The sequence below is a fragment of the Nyctereutes procyonoides genome, unplaced genomic scaffold (genome assembly GCF_905146905.1).
Source record: "Nyctereutes procyonoides isolate TBG_1078 unplaced genomic scaffold, NYPRO_anot_genome, whole genome shotgun sequence".
In the NCBI taxonomy this organism is placed as follows: Eukaryota; Metazoa; Chordata; class Mammalia; order Carnivora; family Canidae; genus Nyctereutes; species Nyctereutes procyonoides.
Window position 1 is genome coordinate 41,908,084 of NW_026575042.1, and position 13,659 is coordinate 41,921,742.

The following is a 13,659-nucleotide window of genomic DNA, read 5'->3' on the forward strand; positions in this document are numbered from 1 at the left end:
TCCCAGGTCCTGGCAATCCCACTGTGGAGAAAGGAGTGATTGTATCCAAGAAAGCTCAGAGGTACCTAGGGAAATCTTCCTTTGGATACAAGGAGGTGTGGTCCCAAGAAGATGGGGTGAAACTCCTCCCTTGGTTTCTTTTTTTTTTCTTTGACCTCCTATAACTTGGCCTTGAATACAAGTTAATTTGTGGGAAGTATACAACAGAAAAAGGTAAATAAAACTTCATTTTTTTTCTGGCTCAATCATTGAAAACTTGAGAGACTCAGAAGACTGGTAAGATTGTAGAGAGGGAGGAAGCTTGAGAAAGTGTCCCAGTAAAGTTATTTATGAATTTCTGGGTTCATCCCTGAGTGATACATGCATGGATCTGATCCTAAAAAAACCTGAGAATTGAGGGGAAATCACAGTCCAGGTCTGATTGGCCACTGGATTGCAAAAGAAATCTAAACAGCATGACAAAGACTTTGAAAATGAAAATTAACACTCAAATCACAACACAAAAGACTGGTAGAACCATGGCCTGAACCCAAATGGGTCAACTGCTTGCCAAAACTAAGAAAATCAATTTCCTGCATAGCATCTAAATAAGACTCTGAACCTTTTAACATAGTATTCAAAATACAATATCCAGGATATAGTATACATGTACAAAGAACCAGAAAAGTCTCAACTCTTAAGGGTTGAGAGCCACTACTGAAAACACTACTTATAGAGATGTAATCCAGAACCACAATAATGAGTTAAATACTAAAAAAAGATTCAACTAATGCTAAAAAAAAAAAAAAAAAGGACAGGAAATGAGACATAGGAGAATGAAAAAGGAAACAAGCAGGTATAAATTTAAATATATTAATAGTTACATTAAATGTAATATACTAAACCTATCAATGAAGAGATAGACATTATCCAAATAGATAAATGATATTTTTTAATGACTCAATTACATGTTCTCTAAAAGAAACTCATTTCAAACATGATAAAGTAGACTAAAGAGGAAAAAATAGAAAATATATGCCAAGTAATCATGTGAAAGAAAGATGGAATGCTAAGACAAATTGAAAACAAGTAGCAGCTGAGTGCCAATCAATAGATGAATGTATAGAGATGTCACACACACACACACACACACACACACACACACACACACACACACACTGGAATATTATGTAGCCATAAAAAATGAGATCTTGCCATTCACAATAACATGGAATGACCTAGAAGGTATAATGCTAAATGAAATAAGTCAGCCTAAGAAAGACAAATACCATATGGTTTCACTCATATGTGGAATCTAAAAAACAATAGAGACCTATAAATTCAGACCTATAAATACAGAACATTCTTCAAGATAGATCATGCAATATTCCATGAAACAAACCTCAATAAACCTTAAAAGACTAAAATCATAGAAAATGATCTCTGGAAACAATGGAATTAAATTTAGAAATGGAAAATATAACAAAATTTGGGAAATTCACAATATGTAGAAATTAAACAATACACTTCTAAGTAAGCAATAAATTAGCAAAAAAATCACAAGGAAAATTAGAAAATGCTTTGAGATGAATGAAAGGACAAAATGTCAGAAACTTATTAAATGCAGCTAGCATCATGCGTAGACACAAATTTATAGCAGTCAAAGCACATGTTTTTACAAAGATGTCTCTCAAATAAAAAACTCAATTTTCCACCTTAAGAAAATAAAAAAAAAACAATAGCAGATTAAAACAAAAGCAGAAGGAAAGAAATAGTAAAGATTAAGGTAGAAAGAAAATAGAAAGTAGTAAAAAAGGAAAAGAACAAAACCAAGTTTTTGCTTTGACAAGACCAACAAAACTGACAAAAACCTTTAGCTGAACTAATGAATCAAAAAAGAGAGAAGACTCAATTACTAGAGTCATGAACAAAAGGAGCCATAATGCTATGAATCTTACAGTGAAAAAAAGAATTATAAAGAAATAACAAGAACTACCATATATCAAAAACTTAGATACAACAGATAAAACTATTAGAAAGATATAACCTACTAAAACTGAGCTAGAAAAAGAAAACTTGAATAGAATCAAGAGACTGAATTAGTAATCAAAAACTTCCCACAGAAAACTCAGCACAGATGATTTCTTTGCTGAATTCTATCAAGTGCTTAATCCTTCATAAACTCTTCTAAAAAATAAGTGAACATATCCCTCCTCATTCTGTGAGTCACTATGACCATGATATCAAAATGAAACACATCACCCTTATGAATATAGATACAAAATCCCCAACTCTAGGAAACTGAATCTAGCAACAAATAAAAAAAGGTTCATACACCATGACCAAGTGAGATTTATAAAGTAATAAGACACTGGTTTAATATACAACAATCAAGGAATGATTTAATAATAAAAAAATAAAAATTCAATCAGCTCAATAGATGCAGAAAAGTATTTGACAGAATTCAATACTTTTTCATGATTTTTAAAAAAAACAGTTGACAACCTAGAAATGTTATGAAACTTGTTCAATCTGATAAAAAGCATATATAAAGTGCCCGACTGTTAGTATTATACCCAATGGAGAAAGACTGAATATCTTCCCCTAAGACCAGAGAACAAGACTAGAACATCCAATGTCACCACTTTTATTCAGTTATACTGGAACTTTTAGCCAAGGCAATTAGGTTAGAAAAAAATAACAAAAGGCACCCATCCAGATTGGGAATGAAGAAATGTGACAGATCTTGGACACAGACTAAGGAATCCACTAAAAACTATTACAACTAATAAAGAAGCTCAACAATGTGGCTGGACATAAAATCAATACACAAAAATCAAATGTCTTCTATACACTGGCAATGAACAATTTAAAAAATTCCACTTATAATAGTATCAAGTAACATATGTAGGAATTAATTTAATAAACAAGTGTAACACTTGTGCATTGAAAACTAAAAAATGATGTTGAAATGAATCAAATACGATATAAATAAAAGTACATATATCCCAAGTTCATGGATCAGACAACTTAATATTGTTAAGATGGCAATACTCCGTAAATTGCTCTATATATTTAACATAATTTTTTAGAGGGATGTCTGGGTGGCTCAGCGGTTGAGCGTCTGTCTTCAGCTCAGGGTGTGATCCCGGGGTCCTGGGATCGAGTCCCACATCAGGATTCATGCATGGAGCCTGCTTCTCTCTCTACCTATGTCCCTGCCTCTCTCTCTGTGTATCTCATGAATAAGAAAATAAAATCTTTAAAAAAAAACCCGTAATTTTTTTAATAATAAATTTATTTTTTATTGGTGTTCAATTTGCCAACATACAGAGTAACACCCAGTGCTCATCCCGTCAAGTGCCCCCCTCAATGCCCGTCACCCATTCACCCCCACCCTCCGCCCTCCTCCCCTTCCACCACCCCTAGTTCGTTTCCCAGAGTTAGGAGGCTTTATGTTCTGTCTCCCTTTCTGATATTTCCCACACATTTCTTCTCCCTTCCCTTATATTCCCTTTCACTATTATTTATATTCCCCAAATGAATGAGAACATATAATGTTTGTCCTTCTCCGAGTAACTTATTTCACTCAGCATAATACCCTCCAGTTCCACCCATGTTGAAGCAAATGGTGAAAAACCCATAATTTTTTAGAAACTGACAAGCTAAACATAAAATTCATATAGAAACGAAAAGAAAATTGCAACAGCTAAAATAATCTTGAAGACAAAGAACAAAGGTGGAAGACTCATACTTCTTGATTTTAAAACTTACTCCAGTTTTTCCAAAGAGAAATCCAGATGTTCAACACACAAGTAAAAAAAATTGCTCAACATCACTCATCATTGGGGAAATACAAATCAAAACCACAATGAGATATCAACTCACAGCTGTCAGAATGGCTAAAATGAACACAGGAAGCAACACATATTGGTGAGGATACAGAGAAAGGAAAGCCCTCTTACACTGTGCATTCCCAACGGTGGTGGGAATGCAAACTGGTGCAGCCACTCTGGAAAACAGTACAGAGGTTCCTCAAAAAGTTAAAAATAGAACACCCTATGATCCAGTAATTGCACTACTAAGTATTTACCCAAAAGATACAAAAATACTGATTCAAAGGGGCACATGCACCCCAATGTTTACGGAAGCATTATCAACACTAGCCAAATTATGAAAGAGCCCAAATATCCACTGACTGATGAATGAAGAGGTGGTATATGTACACAATGGAATATTACTCAGCTATCAAAAAGAATGAAATCTTGCCATTTCCAATGATGTGGATGGAGCTAGACTGTATTATACTAAGCAAAATAAGTCAGAGAAAGACAATATACCAGAATGATTTCACTCACATGTGGAATTTAAGAAACAAAACAGGGAGCATATAGGAGAGAGAAAAAAACAGAGAGGGAAACAAACCATAAGAGACTCCTAACTACAGAGAATAAATAGGGTTGATGGAGGGGAAATGGGCAGGGGATGGGCTAAATGGGTAATGGGCATTGAGGGCACTTGTATTGGGCACTGGTGTTATATGTAAGTGATGAACCACTAAATTCAACTTCTGAAATCAATATTAACTATATGTTACTAACTAGAATTTAAATAAGAATTTGAAAAAAAATGAAAATAAGTAAATTTTTAAAAACTTACTACAAAACTACAGTAATCTGAATAGTATGGTACTGGCCTATGACAGACAAATATACCAATTTGGGTGCCAAGACCATTCAATGAAGAACAAATAGTCTTTTCCACAAATAGTATTGGGGAAACTGTATATACATATACAAAAGAATGAATTTGGATCCCTACAACATACCATACAAAATAAGTCAAAAAGGACCATAAACCTTAGGTAAAACTAAGAAATTTTAAAAGAAAAATAGGAATAAATCATCATCACTTTGGGTTTGGAAATGGTTTCACAAATATGACACCAACAGCATAACAACAGAAAAGAAATAAATTAGACTTTATCATGTTTTATTAAGTTTGTGGTTCAAAAATACCATTGAGAAAATTAAAAAAAAAAGAGGTCCACAGAATGAGATAAAATATTTATGTATCATATATCTGGTAAGGGAGTTTTTTTCTGGAACACAGAACACTCAGAATTCAGTAATAAAGACAACCTAACTGAAAAATAGCCAAAAGAATTTGGATACTTTTCTAAGGAAGATATATGAACGCCAATGAGGACATAAAACGATTCTCAACATCATCAGTCATCAAAGGCATGCAGATCAAAACTACAATGAACTCTTCACATCTACTAAGATAGCTATAATCAAAAAGGCAGACGATAACAAGTGTTAGCAAATATGAGGAGATACTGGAAACCCTCATTCACTGCTTATGGAAATGTAAAATGGTGCAGCTGTTCTAGAAAACAGTGTGAAAGATTAAACATAAACACATGACCCGGCAATTCTATTTGTAGGTACATACTCAAGAGAAAGAAAAACATTTTCACAAAAACATGTACATAGCACCATTATTCAAAGTAGCCAAGAAAGAAACAACTCATATGTCTACCAACAGATGAATAGTTAAACTCTGAAAACTGATATATCCCTATAATGGGATATTGTTCAGTCATAAATGGTAATAAAGTATAATACATAGTACAACTTGAATAAACCTTGAAAACATTAACTGAGTGAAAGAAGTCAGTCACAAGAGACCACATACTGTATGATTCCTTTTATAGCAACTATCCAAAATACACAGCCTAGAAAGATACAGTATTTTTTAGAATGTTTCAAAAGTAAATAAATGCTATTCAATTTCTACATAGAAATTTTTTTTTAATTTTTATTTATTTATGATAGTCACAGAGAGAGAAAGAGAGAGAGGTAGAGACACAGGCAGAGGGAGAAGCAGGCTCCATGCACCGGGAGCCCGATATGGGATTCGATCCCGGGTCTCCAGGATCGCGCCCTGGGCCAAAGGCAGGCGCCAAACCGCTGCGCCACCCAGGGATCCCCCTACATAGAAATTTTTAAAAGATTAACAAGATATGTAACTTTCCTATAAAAATTTTCCAGAAATTAACTCACCATTTGATGTTAACATTTAGAAAATAAATGTAGACATTTCTTTGCCTTAATTCAACATTAAGAATATTTAAGAAAGTCAAATTTGCTGAATATGTTATTTTTTTGTATATTTTTTACTGGAGTTCGATTTTTTTGTAATTTTTTTTATTGGAGTTCGATTTGCCAACATATAGCATAACACCCAGTGCTCATCCCGTCAAGTGCCCCCCACTGCTGAATACGTAATTAAATACTATGGTCCATTTTGTTATTGTGACTGTAAAAATTCCAAAATTTTCGTCACACTGAAATTGAAAAAAAAAAACTATGCAAATATTTCATAAAGAGAGCTTCTTTTTTTTAAATTTTTTTATTTATTTATGATAGTCACAGAGAGAGAGAGAGAGGCAAAGACACAGGCAGAGGGAGAAGCAGGCTCCATGCACCGGGAGCCCGATGTGGGATTCGATCCCGGGTCTCCAGGATCGCGCCCTGGGCCAAAGACAGGCACCAAACCGCTGCGCCACCCAGGGATCCCATAAAGAGAGCTTCTTGAACACATACAGACAAGTATGTGTTAGGCCTAAAGACATGAAAGTCTGAACAAATCGATTTCAAAATTCCTTTCTACAAAAATTCTATACCTCAGCAATCAAATACAGTAATTCTCAAGGAAGGAGCAGGTGTATAAAAGAAATTTGTAACTATTCCAAATATGCCACAGAACGTATGAGACTAGGTGATGCTGACACTGCTGATTTAGGATCACACTTTGAGAAACGCAAATCTAGGGCACTTCTTTCTCTAAGTGTATGAGGTTTGAAACTATTTCCCAGGTGATTCTGATATACCTCTCAACACACACACACACACACACACACACCATCCACAATTACAGATCTACAACACCCGTTTCCAAGTAAAAATCCATCTTTGAAAGGACTCATATCTTAATAAACTCAATTAAATCTTCAATTCACTAATGCAATATTTATCCAAAATTTTCCTCAAATCTTATCTGTAAACCCAAATAAATTTTTTCTGAAGTTCAAAAGAAATCCAAAATATGCTGCAAAAGTTTTAAGTGATACATTCTCATTCTCGTAGAAGGAATATAATCGAATAGATTTTATAACCTGAATTGAAAAAAAATAAAATTGAACAATATATTCTCTATAGTGTGTCTGTAACTAGTTAGATCTCAAGTTCACCAAAGATGAAATGTTTTATACACACTTCCAAGTACAATTCTCTTTATAGACTTTAAGCCAAAATCTTGGCTCCTGGAAGTATATGTAATTGTGTTGATTAGTTTTATGGGTTTCTTGATTATGAGGAAACTGGAGAGTGGACCCAATATGAATGGATTTGAAGTTCAATGACTGTGAAGAATTCAGTCACTTCCTGTTCCACACCTTGGCAACTTAATAGGTTGCTGGCACATAGCAAGAATTAAGAAACTGTCCTATTCAAAAAGCAATTACAGAGGCTTGCACTAACAAGATAAACCTAGGCTTGTTACTTTGTGATGAAATAAGTAGTAGAAATGTCCCAAAGACGCACAGAGTCTCTCATTAAGAATATTTGTAGAACATCTATTTACTTAATTATATCTTTACATGAAATCGGCCCTACGAAAAACTTCATAGAAACTGTGATTTTCACTAGGAACAAATAAACACGTTGGCAAACTCTAACCAATTTATGTTTTCATAACATATAAACATATTTATCTTAGTCACACCATGATTCCTTCTAAACCATTCCTTCTTCTTTTTAGCAGAGAAGAATCTTAGAGGTTGGTGATTTAGCTTTCTTTTCAAATGAATGAATGAGATTAAATGGAAGCAAAGTGATAGCCACAGTTCATAAATAGCTTTTATTAAACAAATTAAATTGTTTAAAAGGAGTATTAGGCCTTTCCATTCTAGCTTTAAAGGGGGAAATGTTGGGGTGCCTGGGTGGCTCAGTGGTTGAGTGTCTGGCTTTGGCTCAGGTCGCGATCTTGGGGTCCTGGGATCGAGTCCCGCATTAGGCTCCCTGCATGGAGCCTGCTTCTCCCTCTGCCTGTCTCTGCCTCTCTCTGTGTGTCTCTTCATGAATAAGTAAATAAAATCTTTAAAAAAGCGTGTGTGGGGGGAGTATTTTTGTTACTTGGAGTACAAAAAATATCAGAAGAGTATTATTATCACAGTATTTATACCATACATTTAAGGAACCATTATCATGACAATTATGATACCTGGGAGATTACAGGAAAATGCCTTATTTCATCATTTTCTGGCTAGTCTTCTAGTATCAAAAACTACAACAGATCAGGCTGGCATACGGACCTACAATTAAATCATTTCAATAAGAAACCTTACATTTATAAGAATGGATTTTAAAATAGGCATTATCTGCAAACAAACAGTAGAATTAGTCAAGCAGCCAATGAGTACATATATCCATACCCATGAAAAGTAAAAATCCCTCCTATCTAGATCCCATTTCCCATTTCAAAAGGCAACCATAGGTAGAATTTTTATCTTCTAAGAGATTTTCTAATTATATACTAATACATATGCCTTTTAATACAAATGACAATCTTCTATGAACTTTTCTGTATTTTGTTTCTTCATTTGCTAAAATGTATGGATGTTGACTACAATTCATATAACCTTACTCTTTTGAACGGCTGTACCAGTTTATTTAACTGGCCTATTTTTTTTAAAGCTTTTACTTAAATTCCAGTTAGTTAACATCCACTATCACATTAGTTTCAGGTATACAATATATTGATTGAACGCTTCCATACAACACCCTGTGCTCATCACAAATGCACTCCTTAATCCCCATCACCTTTTTCATCCCCCCATTCAACTGTCAGTTTTAATTGGCCTATTAATGATGAAAATTTAAACTGTTTCCTAATACATGCAATTAAAAACTTACCAAAATAGACTTACATATACTTAAACATATTTTGTGTACCTCTGTATTAAATTACTGGGGGGAGAACTGCTGTATCAAGCTTTTGTGCATTTGTATTCCGACATAATTATCAAACTACTCCAAAGAATTTAAATAGATTCATGTGAGACAAAAATGTCTTAGGGATCCCTGGGTGGCGCAGTGGTTTGGCACCTGCCTTTGGCCCAGGGCACGGTCCTGGAGGCCCGGGATCGAATCCCACGTCGGGCTCCCGGTGCATGGAGCCTGCTTCTCCCTCTGCCTGTGTCTCTGCCTCTCTCTCTCTCTCTCTCTGTGACTATCATAAATAAATAAAAACTAAAAAAAAAATTTAAAAAATGTCTTAGATTACTAATATGTTTATCAACATTTTTGTAACTAACAATCTGAAAGGTACATTTTTATGTTCCATATCTTATTAGGGAGTTGAGTTTTTATTATGTTTAAAATAATTTGTTGGGGCACCTGGGTGGCTCAGTCCATTAAGCGGCTGCCTTCCACTCAAGTCAGAGTGCCTGGGATTGAGCCCCCAGGTGGGCTCTCTGCCCATCTGCTTGCTCATCAGGGAATCTACTTCTCCCTTTTCCTCTGCTCCGTCCCCCTCCCCCCCCCCAACCGGGGCTGACATTTGCATCTCCATTTCTGTGAACTATCATTTGTCCATTTTTCTGTTTGTCTATTTTTTGAGATTTTCTTTTTGTTATTTATACAAATACTATTAGAATTTAAGAATTTCCCCCCAAACTTGCCATTTATTTTTTCTGCATTTTTGCCATACATACATTCTTTTTTGCTTTTGTAGTCTAATTGTATTTTTCTTTTTTAAGCATCGCTCTCTCATTCTGAAGTACTGTAAAGGTTAATTTTAATTTAAGTACAATGCTGCTGAAATACATAAAGAGCATGAACATTCCTGCATTTTTTTGTTTATAAAAGTGTTAACAGGCTGTGAAATCCCTCAGGCAAAAGTTCAGTTGTGTGCCTCTAAGAAACATCCTAGCTCTAATATTAAGAAAGCAAGTAAAGGAAGGGATTTTCAAAGGAAGAAGCTGAAAGAGAACATTCAAAACCAAAGTAAATGAAGAGAACATGGAAAGCTGTATGAAAGAAAATGTCTTTCTACATTAAATGATAACTAATATGCCCAGATAGAAGTTACTCTATATAAATTACTAGTTACACTTTCAAGTTATTATTTTTCCTATTATAAAAACATCACTTTTTCCTTAAACAGTTATACATTATACAACTAAGAGAACATGAACACACATAATTCAGTCTATGTTCAAAACTATTTACAAAAATGTTACTGTATATATATATATTATATATATATAATATATATATATTATATATATATATATATATATATACTGTGTTTCAACTTGTTTTTTGTGTTCTTATACTTTGGACACATTTCCACTTTACAACATCTAGAGCTATCAAATGTTTTAAACTTTACATTATCCCCCCCCCCCCCCGGACGTACCATAAATTATGTAACCAAATCCCAATCAATGGTTATGAAACCATTTCCAAGTTTTCTGTATTACAAACAGTACTACTGTGAATATCTTCGACAGAGATTTTTATTTGCACGCTTAGGAGAATGACAAATTCCAGTAAGTGAATGAAATTCGAAAAATGTAATAGCTTGATATCACCATAAAAAAGTTTTACCAATACATTTTTACAAAGAGTTTGTTATACCGTATTTCTCTCATCACATTATCAACAATACTGAGTATTATCCGACTTTCAAAATTAGTAAAACATGCAAAAACTCTTACTTTAATTGCATTTTTCAGATAATTAGCCTGGCTGAGTCTTCTTCTCATTTGCATTTCTCTTGCTTTGAATGGACTCTTTGTATCCTCAAATTGGATTGCTGATTTTAAAAGTCATTAATAAGAGTTCTAGGCATATTATTATAATTAGCTCTTTTCCTGTTAACCATTCCTCTCTTTGTATGTTTTCTGCATACAAATGTTAGTAGGAGTCCTGTGCTTAAATAAATAGGCTGTAGTTTTTTGTATCAATTTTCAAAAACGCTTTACCCACAGGCCATGCTCACAAACTCTTCCAGGTTTTCTTCTTTACTTTTAGGTTTCTTACATTTAGATTTAAATTAATAAGTCATCTAGATCACATTCATGTGCTAAGAGTGAGAGAGAGTTCCAGTTTTATTATTAGTTTTCCAAAATAAATACCTGATTATTTAAGCATGATCAATTACATGTAATTTCTTCCCCACTACCTGATTTAAAATGCACGTTTACAAAAAAAGGCAGCATTCCTTTTATTCTAAAATCTGTCTCTTTAATTTCATTGATTTGCCTGGTCTATTCCGTATTCCACTGTCTTTTAATCACTATAGCTTGATATACCTATTTATTATGTAGTAAAATATATATACTGTCTTTCTACGTAAGCTAAACAAACAGCTGACTTAGATACAAAAAAATTAAGTTAGAAAGCAATTAAATATATATAGTATCTTAGAGAAATTATATCTTTAGGAAAATGTTATGCATTTTATTGCATTTTTACCTGTACATTCAATGTATTCTCACATCTGTAAGAGGTTAACTTTTTAATAGGTTTTTCAGTTACATGTTATTCCATGCTAAATTGAATGGTTTATTATGTTCCATTTTTTTTAATGTACAGAACATCCATTGATATATCTATTAGTTATGGTTGGATGCAATTGGACACTTAAAATTTTTTTCTGATATTTCCAGTTGTTTCCTATAGACATTCAAAACACACAATCACATCATATGTAAAGAAAAAATAATTTTGTGTCTTTTTCCTAATCAGAAAGTTAATGTGCTCTCTTGCCTAAGGTCACTGGCCCATGGAATTCACAATAACTTCACTGAGTGTCTTGATGAGCATCCTTGGCTTTCCCAAGTCTAATGGAAACCAGGCTGGTCTTTCAAGATTAACCAAGACAACTGGGTAAAATATTAAATCTATACTCTTTTAAGTAGTTGGGAAATCAACCTTAATGCCTAATATCTTCATCTGTACTTTTTTTGGTAGCTATATTTCAAACATGCAATAAAAAGTTAAAAACTCACCTGAATTGGGACGCCTGGGTGGCTCAGTGGTTGAGCGTCTGCCTTCAGCTCAGGGCGTGATCCCGGGATCCAGGATCCAGTCCGACGTCGGGCTCCCTGCGTGGGGCCTGCTTCTTTCTATGCCTGTGTCTCTGCCTCTCTCTCTCTCTCTCTCCCTCTCTCTCTGTGTCTCTCATGTATAAATAAATAAAATCTCAGGTGTAAAATCTTATACACCTGAATTGTATATCCTAGGATAAAAAGACGAGAAAATAAATGAAAGAAAAATCTGTCTTGACACATAAACGTTTTATTTATTTTTTATTTTTGAAGATTTTATTTATTTATTCGAGAGAGAGAGAGAGAGAGAAGCAGAGGCACAGGCAGGGGGAGAAGCAGGCTCCATGCAGGGAGCCCGACGCGGGACTCGATCCCAGGACCCCAGGATCACGCCCTGGGCTGAAGGCAGGCTCTAAAGCACTGAGCCACCCAGGGATCCCCAAACGTTTTACATTTTAAACTTTTACGTATCTAGATATTCATGAGAGACAGAGAGAGAGAGACAGAGAGAGTGAGAGGCAGAGACCCAGGCAGAGGGAGAAGCAGGCTCCAGGCAGGAGCCCGCGCGGGCCTCGATCCCGGGTCTCCAGGGTCACGCCCCGGGCTGCAGGCGGCGAGCCCCGCCGCGCCCCCGGGCTGCCCGAGGGCAGTTACCTCCCCGGTCGCCCGCCCTCCTCTGCAGAGTTAAGTCTCCTCTTTCCCCGCCCGCCGCCGACAGGAGCGCTGAGAAGTCGGCGCAAACCCTTCTCCCCGCGGATCCCGAGCCGACGGCGAGCGCGGCGCCCGCGGAGGCCTGCGAGGCCGGGGCGGGTGGGGGGGGGGGCGAGAGCTAGGACCCGGGCTGCGCGACCGAGACCCGCGCGGCGACAGCGGCCCGCGGCGCCCGGAGGCCCCAGGAGGCGCCCGGAGGCCCCGGGGTGGGGGGGGGAGCGGCCGCCGTCCCAGAGCGCCCCCTCCGGCCCGGGCCCCCGCGTCCCCCGCAGCCCCGCCTCGCGCCCCGAGGCCCCGCAGCCCCGACGGCGCCGCGCGCACTCCCAGCCCGGGCCGCCGCCGCCCCCGCGCCCGGCCCCGCTCACCGCAGCCCGCAGCCCGCGGCCCGCCGTCCGCTGCTCGCCCGCGACTCCCCGCCCGGGGTCCGGGTCCCGGCGGCGCGGTGAGAGGGGGCGGGGCAGGGGGCGGGGCAAGGCGGGCGGAGGCGGGCCTCCCGCAGGCACGGCCAATCCTCGCCAGGAGGGGCGGGGCATCGCCGGCCCGGGGGCGTGTCCTGGGCCTCGGGCCCCGCCCCCCGCGCCTGGCGCTCGGCGGTCCCGGGGGCGGGGCGCGGGGCTGCGGGCCTGGGCGGCAGGGGCCGGGGTGCGGGGGCCGAGGTGCCGCGGTGAGGGGTGCACGGGGGAGGCGTCCAGCTGCCGGAGATGCCTGAGCGGGAAGGACCGGGAGAAACCGCCCTTGTGCAGGAGCCAGGTTCAGTTGCCTCTGCGCCGCCCCCCACCCCCTGACCCTTGTCTTGGAGAACTGGCCTCGGCCGTGCAAGGGCAGCGGGCAACAGGCGCGAGCCC

The 13,659-nt window shown here is 37.9% G+C and overlaps 1 protein-coding gene across 6 annotated transcripts in view; it reads right to left on the minus strand.

Annotated features, from left to right (window-relative positions):
- PLSCR4 (phospholipid scramblase 4) overlaps nt 1–13,234 on the minus strand; it is a 40,035-nt gene extending 26,801 nt beyond the window's left edge. For 2 of the 6 annotated variants that reach the window (XM_055321364.1, XM_055321363.1), the window contains exon 1: nt 13,180–13,234. The gene's annotated coding sequence lies outside the window, so the exon portion shown is untranslated. Of the gene's footprint in view, nt 1–8,268; nt 9,102–12,064; nt 12,295–13,179 lie in introns of those variants that run through there. The other 4 variants (XM_055321366.1, XM_055321362.1, XM_055321367.1 and 1 more) reach the window with 3 other exon arrangements.
- Between the last annotated feature and the right edge of the window lie 425 nt (nt 13,235–13,659).